At 40.9% G+C, this 14,837-nt stretch overlaps 1 long non-coding RNA gene across 2 annotated transcripts in view; it reads left to right on the top strand.

The window, feature by feature from the left end:
- The window catches only part of LOC146834643 (uncharacterized), a 223,223-nt gene extending 212,928 nt beyond the window's left edge, over positions 1-10,295 (top strand). For both annotated transcript variants that reach the window (XR_014960318.1, XR_014960319.1), the window contains one exon: positions 10,165-10,295. This is a non-coding gene — a long non-coding RNA (uncharacterized LOC146834643). The remainder of the gene's footprint in view (positions 1-10,164) is intronic.
- The last annotated feature ends 4,542 nt before the right edge of the window (positions 10,296-14,837 follow it).

The following is a 14,837-nucleotide window of genomic DNA, read 5'->3' as shown; positions in this document are numbered from 1 at the left end:
AAATATATAGCCTACTTGCTATGTTAAGAACTGACATGGCTATGTGTGATATTTATGTTCTGAAATGTAAAACCGTGTCCCATTAAATACGATTGAGGCAATCGTTGCAGTTACACACAAGTGTTTCCCTTTTCTCCTAGATATACATGTTTATGTCACATGTTGTTTCAGCCTTACACTGTCTTTAATATTCTGGTATGGAATTCAAAGGCCAATAAATGTTTGTCATCTGATTTAAGTAATATTCACATGTTTAATAATTGTCTAGTGAGAGTTAATGACATTTTGAATCCTATTGTTCATGTGAGAATATGAAGTCACCTTCGTAGACCAGGTTGCCTGCTCCCTCAAAAAGCTTTGGGCTCCAGCAAGTTGCTTTGTTAACTTGATCTGCCTTTTTCTTAGTGCTCTCCGAATTATCCCCTTTTTTAACCAAGGACACAAAAGTTCTCCCTAGTTTTTATTTTTCTACTAACCATTGTAGACTATAATCTCATGCTCAGTACCTTAAGAAGTGCAAAAACCGAATGACTATTGTATACATCCAAGCACACAGAGACGGGTATAATGAAATGTTGATACCCAGCTTGTGCTTTGTTTTTTACCTTTACATATTTATTTATAACGACGTTATGATATTTATGTTCGTTTTATAATTTGCACTTCATACTTCATCAGTGTTTCCAGATAAATTAAGTAACGCATGCATTGGCTTTCATGCAGTGAAGTATCACATTTTCTTTAACCAGTGATGTGAGCACCAGTCTCCGCACCCCATTGGAAATTGTAAGCAATACATGAAGCCTATTATAAGGAGCATACGTCCAGGGAGTGCTAGGGTACCGGGATTCACAGCCCCTGAAGGGGAGCATTCTCATGCTGGCAGTTTGGTCCAGACTACACGTCAGATAGTGCCAGAGTGAGGTATCACATGTAACCAGCAGCCACTGTACAGGCACAAGACCCCTGAAACTTCCAGTAGCCCATCTCCCGCATTTCATAAATGGACTAGGCGAACAACAAGTGATTAACCCACATCAAGAAATATTGGCTGTCTATGTAAGTCAACTTCTGTAACTTGGTTTGTTGGTTGACTGGGGTGTAAGCCCAGGTCATGCAGCAACCACAGTCCTTGTCATCGTAAGGCACAAACAAACCACAAAACAACCTGTGCTCACCCCCTTGGTAGCTTGGCACAGAGCAGTCGGGCTTAACTCAGAGGCAATGTGTAAAGTATTTGTGCAAAACTTCAAACAGTAAAACAGTGAAAACACACCTGGAGCCCACAACAGCTTTAGAAAATTGCGTACGTTTTGATAAATAAAACAAGATCAAAATGACAAAAATCCAGTTAGTAGAACCGGAAATGTTGAATTTCAAAGTTTATAGTGAAAATAGCTGCAAAAAGTATAAAGCACCATTGGGAGATATCTGGCTGTGCTGGACCAGGGAAAAAGTCACAAGTTTAGGCTCAACTTATTTGAGCGCAGGCCGGCTACAGGAACCTAGTGAGGCCCACTGAACAAAGTCCCTTAAATCCTAGTTGCAGAGCATTGCATGGATTCATGTTGAAGATGCGCCACGCAGCAGGAGCAATGCATCAGTTCTGAGATGCAGTGAGGCTGTGGTGCAAGGTTCTGTTTCATCGATGTCAAAGATCTCATAAGCAGGACTTGATGTCAAGTCCTGGCATCGGCGTTGCAGCGCTTGGCTAGCGATGCATCGGTTCAGAGGAGCTGCAAGGCTGCTGTGTGGAGTCAGGTGTCATCAAGGCTGCCATCAACTTGAGATGAGAGGACCTTGACTGGAGATGCTCCCTGCCGTCTGCGATGCATTGGTTACGAGGACTGTGAGAGTGATGCTGATTTTCTGCAAAGGGTCCAATGCACGCAGTAGTGGAGATGCATCGTTTCTGCTCGAGGAAGCACTGCTCAGCTGGGAATATACATCGGTTCATCTCGGGGATGCACCACACAGCAGAGAGGATGAGTCGGTTCCACTGACAAGCACCTCAGGACCACTTCCAAGGGTCCCGGACTGAGGTGGTACAACTTGGCAGGGTAGACTCAAAGATGGCAGAGTCCTGGTGCGGGTGTAAGGAGGTTGGACGCCTGTCATATCAGTGGACGCTTCAGATCAGGAGGCCAGCCAAACAGCCCTTGGAGTCACTCTGGGTTCTGGGTTGAAGAGATGCAGGTCCAGTCCTTCTCAACCAAGCAAGAGGGCAGCAGGCAGTAGATCAGCACAGCAAAGCAGGAGTCCAGCAGAGTGCAGTCTAGCAGAGTAGCAGTCCTTCAGCAGCACAACAGTCCTTCTTCTTGGCAGAGTATCCATAGGTTCGGACGTGTACTGAAGTGGTGGTGTCTGAGGTCCTTCTTTTATACACATTTGTGCCTTTGTAATGGGTAGAAGCTTCTTGCGGCATGCCTTTGAAGTGCACAGTTTCACGGCCTTCCCTGTCCTGGCTACAGATTAACTACAGGGGGTAAGCAGCCCTTTGTACGGGAACAGGAGACAGCCTGTTCAGGATTAAGTAAGGCTGAGCACAGCCCCTTCTGGCCCATCTTGCCAGTGATGGCCCACTTAGGCACACCTGAGTTCCCATTGTTTGTGGCTGTCTAGGGGGAGCACACAAAGACGAACTGCCACCTACACCCAGTCATGTGACCAGAAACAGGAACCAAATGGCTAAGGCAAGGAAATGCCAACATTCTTAAAGTGGCATTTTCTGAATTGTAATTAAAAAACAGGTTCACCATAAGTTAGGATTTTAAATTAGGATGCCACAGACACCACACTTGAACCAGTCATATCTGTCTATTTGGAAATGACACTTTTAAAAAGAAATAGGGTAATCCCAATGTTATCCTATGGGAGATATAGGCCTTGCAGTTGAGTTTTTCACTACCAGGACATGTAAAATGTAAAAGTACATCTCCTGCTTTTTAAATACATTTAACTCTGCCCTGTGGGTTGTCAAGGTCCTACCCTACGAGTGACTCATATTTTTTAAAAGGGAAGATTTAGGTCTGGCAGAAGGCTTATTTTGCCAGGTCGAAATGACAGTTTAAACTACTCACACAGGTTCTGCAATGGGAGGACTGAGACATGCTTAAAGGGCTACTTAAGTGGCTGGCACAATCAGTGCTGCAGGACCACTAGTAGCATTTAGTTTACACGCCCTGGGCACATGTACTAGAGGCACCGGGCACTGTATTACAGGTTTATTAGTAATTTAAATATACCAATTGGGTATAATCCCATATTACTATGTTTAGAGGAGCTTAGTAAAGTGTTGAGAGAAATTAATTCAGCGAAAATTAGGAGGAGGAAGGCAAAAGGTTTGGGGCGACCCTGCAAAAAGAGCCATTTCCAACACTTTCACATTTTAAAACAGTATTTATCACATTTTCTGTCCGGAAATTTATTTCCACCTGTTTTAATTAAGTTTTATTTTTACCATATTCAAGGTAATTCACTTTGATTTTACAACCTATACATCTGATGAGTATTCCCGTTTTAGCTTGCAGTAAAATGTTGGGTCTATCACTATATTTCTACTTCAAACTGTAACTATGTGTTATGTAAAACATTTGTAATCTAAAAAGTACCCGCCCAGGGAACTCAGTTGTTATGTTCCTCCAACAGTTTGTTATCCACATTTCTCTTATCACATTCTAGTTTTTTTAATTTGCTCTCAACTAGACCCCATACACAACAATTTTTTTTTTGTACAGCAATTCTAAGATATTCCTACTAAAATCAGACAGCATTGTGTGTCTCATAATATATCAAATCCCTAACATAAATTGAAATACAAAAAAAACTTACCGATACCTTCTGGCATTCTCTCCGTTTCTCTATGTCTCATTCTCACTCTTTCTCACTAACACACACACTTTTCTCCCTTAACTTCTTAATCTTTACTTTACAGCACAGGCATTAACCCACCACGCTAGTTTATGATGTGCTCTGCAGATCACAAAGAACTTGGTATTGAAATCACATCTATCTGCAACAATAGGGGACCATGACTGTACCTTATCAAAAGATACATTTACTATACAACATCATTTATAACCATCACAGAAACCTAGATTGTTTGACAGTAGACACATCTAGACCACAATTGTATAGTAACAGCCTAGCCCACCGACTCTTCAATCACACAGTACAATTTATTAATCAATTGTGCGTGGAATTCCTTTTTAAGACCTTCTTCTGATGTCTTATTAAGCTTCTGGTGAGCTTTATTTGTAGTTAAAATAATTCCTCTTCTCCCAGCCATATCCCTTAAACATTGACTATGATCTCAAAGATTCAGCAGGCTCCAGTTAGATGCCTTCATCAGGATGATAGATAATAGGTCTGGCAAGATAATAGTTAATTGTGCATTCAAAGATGTGTCTGTAAATACAAATTAAACTAGATTCAATTTTGATATTTAACAACTTAACCAGATATTACCTAATTCCTACCCCACTGTTTATATCAAGATTCTGTCTTCATGAAACTATCAATTCAATTTATTTTTAATTATTTTGGAATGCAAAAATGTTCTACTCCATAAAGCATAACATCATAGTTATTTTAATTGCAAACCAAATTTTCAAATGATTTTAGTATCATACCAAGATTTATTATTGTATACAAATCCTTATATCCCAAACAGGTCAATTATCCCCTTGTATAGTTATCAAAACAGTATTCTTTTTTTTTCAATCATTCATCCAATTCACACACAAAAAACATGTCACAATTCAAAGCTATAGTTTCCAAATTCTCTTTTTAGATATAATATTATTTCTTGTGTTTTCTACATATACCATATCTATTTCCATTCTCAACTCATTATGGCAATGTATATATTTAATCTTGCATCACATCCATATATCCCTACACTTTCTAAAGGTACATACATTCAATAATTATTGGTCCGCACTTACTACCCATTCTAGTTCTGTAAGAACATATTTATTTATGCACGCCAATATTGGGATGAAACAACATTAGGTTTAACTTGTATTTTCATGGAGTACGGCTCTTAATCTATTATTCCAAGTATCACCCCATTTTATTCTACAATCAACTTCCTTCATAGTAGTGATTGTAACAAGCAGGCTAAATCCTTTTTATTTAAGGTGCCGTTATTTATTCTGTATCACTATAGAGCCACAATGTGACTTCTGTGTAAAAATAGATTCTTCTACATGTCTACCTCTCTTATTATGTTCTCCCCCTCATGTCACCTCACCTTTTCTCATGATATTTTCCTCATAACACATATTATTTCATGCAAAGTCACTTATTTATTTTCCTCTGTTGCCGGCATGCTCATGGTCCTGCATCTCTTTAGGGGCATACATACACCAAACATTATTATTAAATGCTTCAAAAGAGCTATCCTTTTTATAAGCTATTCCCCCAAAATTGTCATACTTTATATTGCAGTCTATTTATGTGTTCCCTGCTGGTGAGCATATGCACTCATTGGCCTCAGGCTATATATTGTCAGTGTCTCAGAAGTAACTACTCTAGCCAGAAACGGATACCTTCCTTCATGTCTGTTACTACTCTCCCCAGGAGTAACTATTGACTAAATATGATATTTAACTAGTAATTGTTATTTGCATAGTTAATTAACACCTGTGCAATGCAACCAAGTTGAAAAAAATAAAAAAACATGAAAACCACACTTAAAATAAATACATATTGAGCAGCAGTTGCGTAGTAAGGGCTCTAATTTATCAGTGTTCCGACTCTTGGTTGCGTAATGGAAAGTGCAAAAATGTGGAGCATACATAAGAACAAGTAGTGGATTTCCTGTCAACCTGTCTGTTGAGGGTTTATGGTTTTAGGCACTTGGGCAAGGGGTATAAAGTGAGGTGGTTAAGAGACCAGTTTGTAAGCTGCAGATTAAAGGCCGCTGCTTCCATTGCGACTACAAGCTCTGATGGGGGAACGTGTTGGCTAGCTCTTGGCCTTTTCTTTTCTACCAGCTCACAAAACATTACCAGCCTGCAGTTGAGCTGTGAATCCTCTGGGTTGAAGCAAGCCAGCACTACCTGGCTCTGCGAATCCCTCTTGAGTGGAACTGAGTTTTGAGCAATCGTAATCATTCTCCCTACAGTTCATTGAAAATTCAGAGCAGGTGTGGTAGGCCTCCAGTGGCTGAGCCGCATAGTTCACAGCAGTTTGAGAACTGATCTTTCTGCCATGGTGGAAGGTGCAGGGCTAAAGGAAGAATCCCCAGATGATGTTTGTATGAACTTTCTTTGAGTAGCCGAGGCTGAAATATCCTTGAGGAGCAAGTGCGCAGCAGCCATTGATGGTCATCCAGGCATGAATGTTGCCTGAGAATGTGGCCTTGCCTCTACTAGTGATAGGCTTTTAATTGATTTCCAAACCAGCTTTTTGAAGGCTGCCTGACTGGTTGGCATATCCCAGGCCTGGGACAGCCAAGTGTTTGTGAGGGATTCCTGGAGGAAATGTTTGGCAGGCGATGTGCTCCAGTGCTGAAACTCTTGCCATAGAAGGTGATTCAGGGTGTTAGGAGAAGCATGCCTGATCTTATGCCAGCAGACAATGAATGCACCTTACCTTGCCAAGGACTATTTTGTTAGGCCAAACTCCAACCGGATCTGTGGCGCAGAGGCAAAGTTTGGGATGTTAAAGATGAGTCTGTAAGCCTTGACTAGTATACTGTACAGAGTCTTAGAGTCTCTGCTTCTCAGGGCTTCGTTTCCCTAGGATATGCTGGTAGTATTTTTAATAGAGCTACCTGGAGGAGAGGTGAAAGTGTTGGTCCTGTCAGCTGCAATTTGAGGTTCCTTAGCGTCACTGCCAGTACCATTTCCTTCCTTTCGATCGCTTCCTTCTGCATGGAGAATTATGTCCCCTCATCGATTACTATGCCCAGGTACTTGTAGTTTGTTGTAGTTTGGATCCCTGTAGTCCCCAGATACTAGGCTGTTATTTTTTTCCAGCCGCCGTTGATGGCCATTGTTATAATTTTCTTGAGGTTTACGTCCAGGAAACTCTCTGTTCTATATGTCTGCAATGCGTTAAGGTGTTGCATGCCCACCTGTTTGTGGCTCACCAGGACCACTTTATCCGCATACAGGAAACTGGATGGCGTTGTTCTCCCCAACCTGGGGAGTTGCAGGAGTTCAGTATCTGCATCTGATCTGCCCTATAGAGGTTAAATAGTGCAGGGGCGAGCACACACCCCTGTTTTAAACCTTTGATGGTTGGAACTCGAGCTGGAGAGGTAAATGCCCTTGCCCAGCTTCACCTGGTCCTAGGTGTCTGTGTGAAGTAGGATTAACATGTCCAGCAGTGACGGCGAAATGTTGAAGTCGGCCAATTTCTTCCAGAGCCTAGCCCAGTCTATGTTGTCGAATGCTGCTCTGAAATCAATGAAACAAATATGAAGGGGCTGCTTAGAGCATCTTGCAGCGTATATGAGCATTGTCATGGCCAGAATGTTGGTACTTGTGTCCCTAGATTTGGAGAATCCAGTTTGATCATGTGGGATGATGGTGTTTGCCTATGTCCAGGCTTGGAGTATCTCGAATAAAGTACCTGTGAAATATTTTGCCTCATTGTTGATCAGAGCGACCAGGCGGTAGTTTTTGGTGTAGATTTGTCTCTGCTTTTATGAATTGGAGAAATTACTGTTAAAAATATACAAATCCAAGTGTATTGCCATTGCAAATTATGGCTCTGATGTTTGGGGTTACAAAAATTGCAGGGGTTCCATACTCACTGTGCAAATGGACTCAAGGTGCACCTCCCTGATGAGGCCCAATGTGACTACAACTAGTCTAGGGTTGCTAGTGTTTCCATTTTGATGGCACCAAACATCACAAATAGCATTCAGGAAGGGATAAAACCCTACAATTATTATTTTTTGGTCAAGCCTGGGCATCGCATGCGCTGCGAGCCATCTGCATTGAGTTAGGGATTTGAAACCCCGCCCACTCTCTGCCCATATTTTTCATTGGCTAGTGCCATTAGCCTTTGTAAATGCTGGCTTCTGATTCCCTAATTGCCTTGTTAGTCCCTCCTTAGTACCGCCTTGTCTTCATTTGAAACCCCTCATGGCGACTGGCCCTTTTACTTCTGTTGTGACACCATATGTTTTAAATCGTCCATAAGCACTTTAATCTTTAAAGGGTTTTGTCCTACAGCAGGCACGATGTGCTTTCCTTACATTCAGCTTGCCATGCCCGCTTTCACTTTCCAAGCAGCTGGGACAATGGCGGCCACTACTTTGGCGCATTTACAAGAGTTTGAGCTATTGGCATTGTAAATGCGAGACCTATGGCATTACAAATATTTATTTTGTCAAAGCCCCCATGCCGCACATTCATGTGCATGAAGGCCATGCCCCTTTCTTTAAAAGAGCAGTGTCTGAGGAAAGGTGGCCGCTATTAAAGGAAAACTGCAGCATGGGAGCATTAATAGAGCGCTTACTACCCCTGATGATGCATTGAAGCGCTTTTTCGACAAGTAGCACGCTACTCTGGAATCCAAAAATGATTAGTGGTGAATTAGTATAGTGAGATATGAAATTAATTTGAGCGGTGGACATGTTAGTCTGTTATTAGGATTGCAAAGGATAGTGAATGGATAGAAGAGGGAAGGGTTTGCATTTATATAGCACTGGCAACCCCTGATGAGGTGTTGAAATGCTTTTCGGCAAGTAGCACGCTACTCCGAGACCCAAAAAGGATTACTGATGAATTAGTATAGGGAAATATGAAATTAATTCGCGCGTTGGACTTTTTAGTCTGTTATTTGATTTGAAAAGGAATAGCGGAGGGATAGAAGAGGGAAGGGTCTAGAATGTTTTGGGTTATTTTGGAGTTCATAGCAGTAGGAGGAGGTTTAGGATGAGTAAAGGGGAGGTGGAGGGGGAAGAGTTAGAGGGAACGGTTTAGAAATGCATGTTTGGGAGATCTGAATAGTAAAGTAGGTATGAGATGATGAAAGGAGTAGTAGAGGATGGAAGAGTCTAGAAAGGGTTATATTAGGGATCATAGTAGTGGTATGGGGTTTGGGATGAATGAGAGATTGGAGGTAGAGGATATATTGAGAGAGGTATAGGGTGAGTTAATGTAGCGCATTGGAGATGCTGAATTAGAAGCAAAGTAATACATTTAAAGATACATAAATACATGGATGATATATATGGCTAAGGAAGGTAAAATATGTAAATGTGTAAATGTAAGTTATATTTAATAAACTCAGACTTTCAAGTGTTGCTGTACTTTAAGCTAATTTATTTGTTTTTATTATATATTTTTGTAATTCAATAGTGAAGCAAATGGAGATAAACAGTTATGATTTACTTATTAATGCAGTTACATGTATGAACATAGAATAACATAATTATAAGTAACATGCGCATTTGTTAAGCATAACTAACAAATATCTATATTTAAAACATAATTATTATACACGTTTATACAAAGCAATACACATATGTAGGTACACATCTATAGTCCAAATAAATACTTATATACAGAGAGATATGCTTTAAATTTGTGTTTGAATATGGTGGTTATGTGGGGAAAAGCCAACTCTTGAGAAGTATTCTGAAGATAAGGTAGTTATCCGTTGGATCTTATGTTAGGTGGTAAAGAGTTCCATAGTTTGACTGCTTGAACAGAGAAGGATGTGCCACCTATGGTTTTTTTCTTGTATGGTGGGATTTCGAGTCGAAGTGCCACACTAGAGCAGAGGTTCCTTTGTTGAATGTATTTTGTGATTTTATTCCTCATGAAGAGCGGTCCTATTCCATGTATCTCTTTGTGGGTGATACAAAGGAGCTTGAATGTGGACCAGTAACCAATGAAGGATTTTCAAGGCAGGGGAGATATGGGCTTGTGTCTTTAAATGTAAGAGTTGTCTGGCAGAAGAGTTCTGAATCCGTTGTAGTCTTTTCATAGCAGTTAAAGATTATCCATGGCAGAGGCTATTGGCGTAATCAACTTTAGATAGAGCAAGAGAGATAGTAGCCTAGACCTTGTGTAGAAATCCCAGGTAGAGTTTTTATAGTAATGAAGCTTGATCTTACTAGTTTGTCCACTTGGGCATTCATTGATAGCTTGGAGTCCATGATAATTCCGAGGTTTCTTACTTCCTTTGATACTTTAGGAGGTGTTCCCATATCATCAGGCCAGACGGCGAGTGAGTCATAATTTTTCCAATCGCCATGTGAGTATTTCCGTTTGGAAACATTCAATTTGAGATGGCGCCTCGTCATTCATTGATCCACGGCTTTGAGACAACTGAAAATTGGTGAGTTTTCAATGTCTTTGGGGGCTTTCCAGTTTTAGGAGAATTTGTGTGTCATCTGCATAGTTATAGCATGTGAGGTGAAATTGATTGATCAGTGCCGGTACTGACTTTATGTAAATGTTGAAAAGCATGGATGAGATGATAGAGCTTTGAGGGACCCCTGCTTTTGTGAAGTACGGTTTGGAAGAGAAAGGGGGGCATGGATGACATTAGTTCTGTTGTAAAGGTAGGATGTGATCCAGTCCCCTCTACGCTGGCTTTGTAGAGTCTTTGTATTAGAGTGTCATGGTCAACCTGTCAAAGGCAGCTGAGAGGTCCAAGAGAAGTAGTGCAGCAACCCCATTCTGGTCAACTTTGTTCTTAAGGTCTTCCCAGATGCCATTGAGGGCAGATTCTGTGCCTCTTCCTGAATGGAATCCTGTTAGGAAGTCTGAACATATGGAATTATCTTCAACGAATTGTGATATTTGGGTGAATGCTGCTCTTTCTATCACTTTTCCCAGGAAAGGTCTATTTGAAATCAGTCTGTAGTTGTCGGGTTAAACTGGTCCAGGTTTGTTTTCTTTAGTTATGGGCGTATGCATGACTTTTTAGTTCTTCTGTAGATATTCCTGTAGTTAAGTAATTGTTGATGATTCTTCTTACTGGTGTGGCAGCAGAGGTAGTTAGAAGAATTTTCTTGAAGGTTTGTGGTGGACAAGGGTCAGAAGGGCTGCCGGCAGGCCTGTTTGCTTTGGCCAGGTACATAAATTCTTTATGTGAAATTTGTTGGAAGGAAGGGAGAGGCTGGGTTAGCGTACTCTTAGATTATTGTTTTGGAAATAGGTGGGTGCTGGAGGTTTTTCTTTGTTTTAAATAAGAGTCCAACATGTCTGCTTTGGTCGTGTAATGATTTGCCAGTTTGTCTGTGAAATCTTGAGTAGTGGGATGAGCTCCTTCTAGGCAATTTGCTTTATGAAATTCAGTGAGAATTTTGTAGCGTTCTTTATTTGCACATTTAGCATTTTGAATTATGTCTGAATAGTATCTTTTTTTTAGCTTTTTTGATAGCGGACTTGTATAATCTGTTAAGTTTCTGCAGGTGAAGTTTGTCTTGATTGGTGTTTGTTTTGAGCCAGGTACGTTGTAGCTTTCTAATTTGAAGTTTTATCCCTTTTAGCTCTGTATTTCTCCAAGGTCCCTGTTTTCTTTTGTTCTGTTGTGTCGTTCTTAGTGGATATCAAAGGCTTCCTGGAGCCATTCATATAGTTTTTTAATGGAATTTATTGTGTCTACATCTGTACTGAATGTTAGCTATGTTTCGAAGTGTTCAAAATTGAGTTTGTTCCACAGTTGATAGGTGGATGCATGTAAGGTGGTTTTAGGTGGGTTGCTTTGTGTTGTTTTATGTTGGAAAGCAAGCAAATGGTGGTCTGACCATGTGACTGGACCCACTGTTTGAAAGGTAACTAGTTCTGTATTTGGAAAAAAAGACATTTAGAATGTGTAGAGCGATGTGTGTGGTGTTGTGGACGATTTGATGTAGGTTCAGTTTGATGTTTTTGGATGAGACATATTGGGTTTGTCAAACCAAATGTTTAGATCAGCCAGAATGCATAGGTTGGAGCATAGTGTTGTAAGGTTTGAAACTGTGTCTAGAAGTGTGTCTGAGAATGTTACATTGCTATGTGTAGGTCTGTAAAGGAGCAGGCAGTGACAGGAGGAAGATGGTGTAGGGTTGTAGCTGGTGAAGTGGACCGCACAACCTTGTCTGGATACATTGTCAGCTTTAGTGATAGTTAATGTTTGCTTGAACACAAAGGCTAGGCCACTTCCTCTTTTGCCTATCCAATTTTGCATGATAGTTTGATAGCCTAGAGGAACAGCTTCATGCAAGACTGGAGCCATATCCTCTCCCAACCAGGATTTAGTTATGAAGAGTAAGTTAGGTTGTGTGTCAGTGAGAAGTTTGTAGATGTGATGCTTGTTTTTGTGAAGCGATCGAGCATTTATTAGTAGGCAGTTTAGAGAATGTGCTTTGGTGATAGTGTGACTTTGTTTTGTAAAAGAGTGAGCAGTATTTTATGGGCTTGTAGCAGGTGTAACCTTAGTGTTGGTATTAGCTGTATGAGGATAGCAATAGTGCAAGGGTGCCTGCGTTGCAGGGGAAGATTGTTTATGTTCAGGAAGGTGTCCCTTCCTCCACAAATAATCTGAAATGGCATTTTGTAACTTCTATATGTGGTGCTTAATGTGGTCCAGAGGGAGCTTCTATCCACTGCAGGATCAACAATAGCCCCAGGAACTCTGGGCACATCGAGACCAGTGTTGGAATAGGAATGGAGTGGGACAATAGCAGGCAAGTCAGGCTCTTGGTCTGCTCTGCTTCCCCCCAGAGCAGGAGTGGCGGGACAAGATTGTATTCTGCCAAGATATCTTGCGCTTATGGTACAACTTGTCCCTTGGCTTTGTCTATGACTTTCCGGAAGACAGTGACCAGGAGAGGGATTGGGACCTACTGTAGGAGGAGGCCTGTGACTTGGGTGGTTCTGCTGCTTGGAATGCGTCCTACCTTGCTTTCAATGCTCAATGACATTTAGCCTTGCCTCCTGCTCCTTTATCGGATTTGTGTGCATAAGAGAGCATTCGTCTCATGACTTTGAGTTGTGCCAAAACACTAGAGACTTAGGCAGACATAATGTGGATTTGTGAATAACATCTGCTTCCAGCCTTAAAGTCATGGTTTGGAGCCTGTGGTTTTGGAAGGCGACATTTCTCTTGTGAGTAATTTATGGATGAAAAATGCAATTTCTGGCATTGATGAACACTGTCAAGGTTGGGACTGGAACTCCAGATCCACATGAAATGGTGTAGAAAAGAAGGAGCAGACAATCACCCAGGGATGATGCGTATATTTGGCTACGCACTGTCACTGCTGGAGGTGGATGGAGATAGTCGAGGAATCTGATGGCATCACCTTCTAGCATGTGGGAGCAATTATTAAGAAAAACATCTGGATCCAGTCTAGCTGCCTGGGGAAACTCAAGAGGTGAGAATCTGTGGTTAGAAGGGTCGATCAGAATAGTATTTCCAAACTGAGTAACATGTTGAAATAGGGTGTATTAAAACATTAAAAGAGTTAGAACACAATTTTGTACTGGATGTATGCCAATTCTCACTCCACAAATAGTAAACCAAAAGAATTCTCAGAACGTTACCTGCTGGAAATATGTTAGCAAGGGTGTTCTGCAAAATTAGGTTTGGTCCTATTGAAAAACCTTAACTGAGTCTATTACATAAAGGCTGTGAAAAATGGTATGAATCCAGCCCTCTGCAAACCCCTACATTTCTGCTTTGGTTGTTCCCAAAGCATACTACGCTGCAGATAGGGAGCATCAGCAGTTAAAGAAATATGGTGGCACTTTACATTTGGCTTAACCTGCAAACATTTTATATCCTTCTAGAAAAATGAGTTGAAGAAGGAAAAAAGTAACTATTTTTAAAGATAATGTGGCAAGGAGCCCAGTGTTCTAGATTGAGTGCAAAAGAAATTGATTGAAAGAAAAACAATAAACTGGTGACTGCCTCTTTTTCATCTGTTTTGATTGTGGGCTTTATAGTCTATAAGAATCGAGCCTACATACAGGGTGCGCATGATCCCTGGCTTGCCTTTTAGGGGCATATTTACAAGCCCCTATCGCCACAAAAACGTCACTATTTCTGATGTGGTGACGATAGGGGCTTCGCCTTATTTACAAGGCAGCATTAAGCCACTTAACGTGGCTTAACGCCGCTGAGTTAATAATGCACCCTTTCATGCTATACTTAGCATAAAAGGGGAGGGCAACGGGTGTTGCGGTGGGCATCCAGCACACAGAAACCGCAAAATGCAATTGATTGTTGATATGTAGGAAGGTGTCCCTTCCTGCACAAACAATCAATAAAAATATGACTTTTTGCAACTTCTGTGTGTGCTGCATTAAGCACTGCCACTTGCTGGTCTCAATGCATTGGCTTGAGCGTTGTGCTCCTGATGCTAGTTATTTATATATATAGGGAAACTGAGGTTCTTGCTGATAATGTATGAATAGTTAATAGTAAAGAAGCATAAAGCAGTTAAAACTGGAAATAGGATGTCGAAAAGAAAAAGCAAAAAGCATAAAAAACTGGAAATAGGATGTCGAAAGAAAAAGCATACTCAGGAAACCAAATACTGTTTGCACAAGATAGCGTCTGTATTTGAAAATCCATATAAAAACTGTGCTCTGTCCCAACTGGAAAATAGCATCCACATAACATTAGTGGCCAATTTGTTACTCAACAAGGTTTCTTAATACATGAAAATTACTATTTTTTTAATAAAACAATCTCTCATAGCAGCCTCTGTATTATTTTAGAGAGTCCGGAAATGGTTAGTTTGAAATGCAAGCCAACAACGTTTCAACCCCACCAACATTAAGGGGTCTTACCAGGACCTAGAATGAGGGACACCTGAAATGAAACATAGAAGAATAACTTGAGCAGAGGAAAAAAGAGAAAATCGAGTATGC

Source organism: Triturus cristatus, chromosome 4_2 (assembly GCF_964204655.1).
Source record: "Triturus cristatus chromosome 4_2, aTriCri1.1, whole genome shotgun sequence".
Taxonomy (NCBI): Eukaryota; Metazoa; Chordata; class Amphibia; order Caudata; family Salamandridae; genus Triturus; species Triturus cristatus.
The sequence above is the reverse complement of the archived record's forward strand: the minus strand, read 5'-3'. Positions and strand labels throughout refer to the sequence as shown.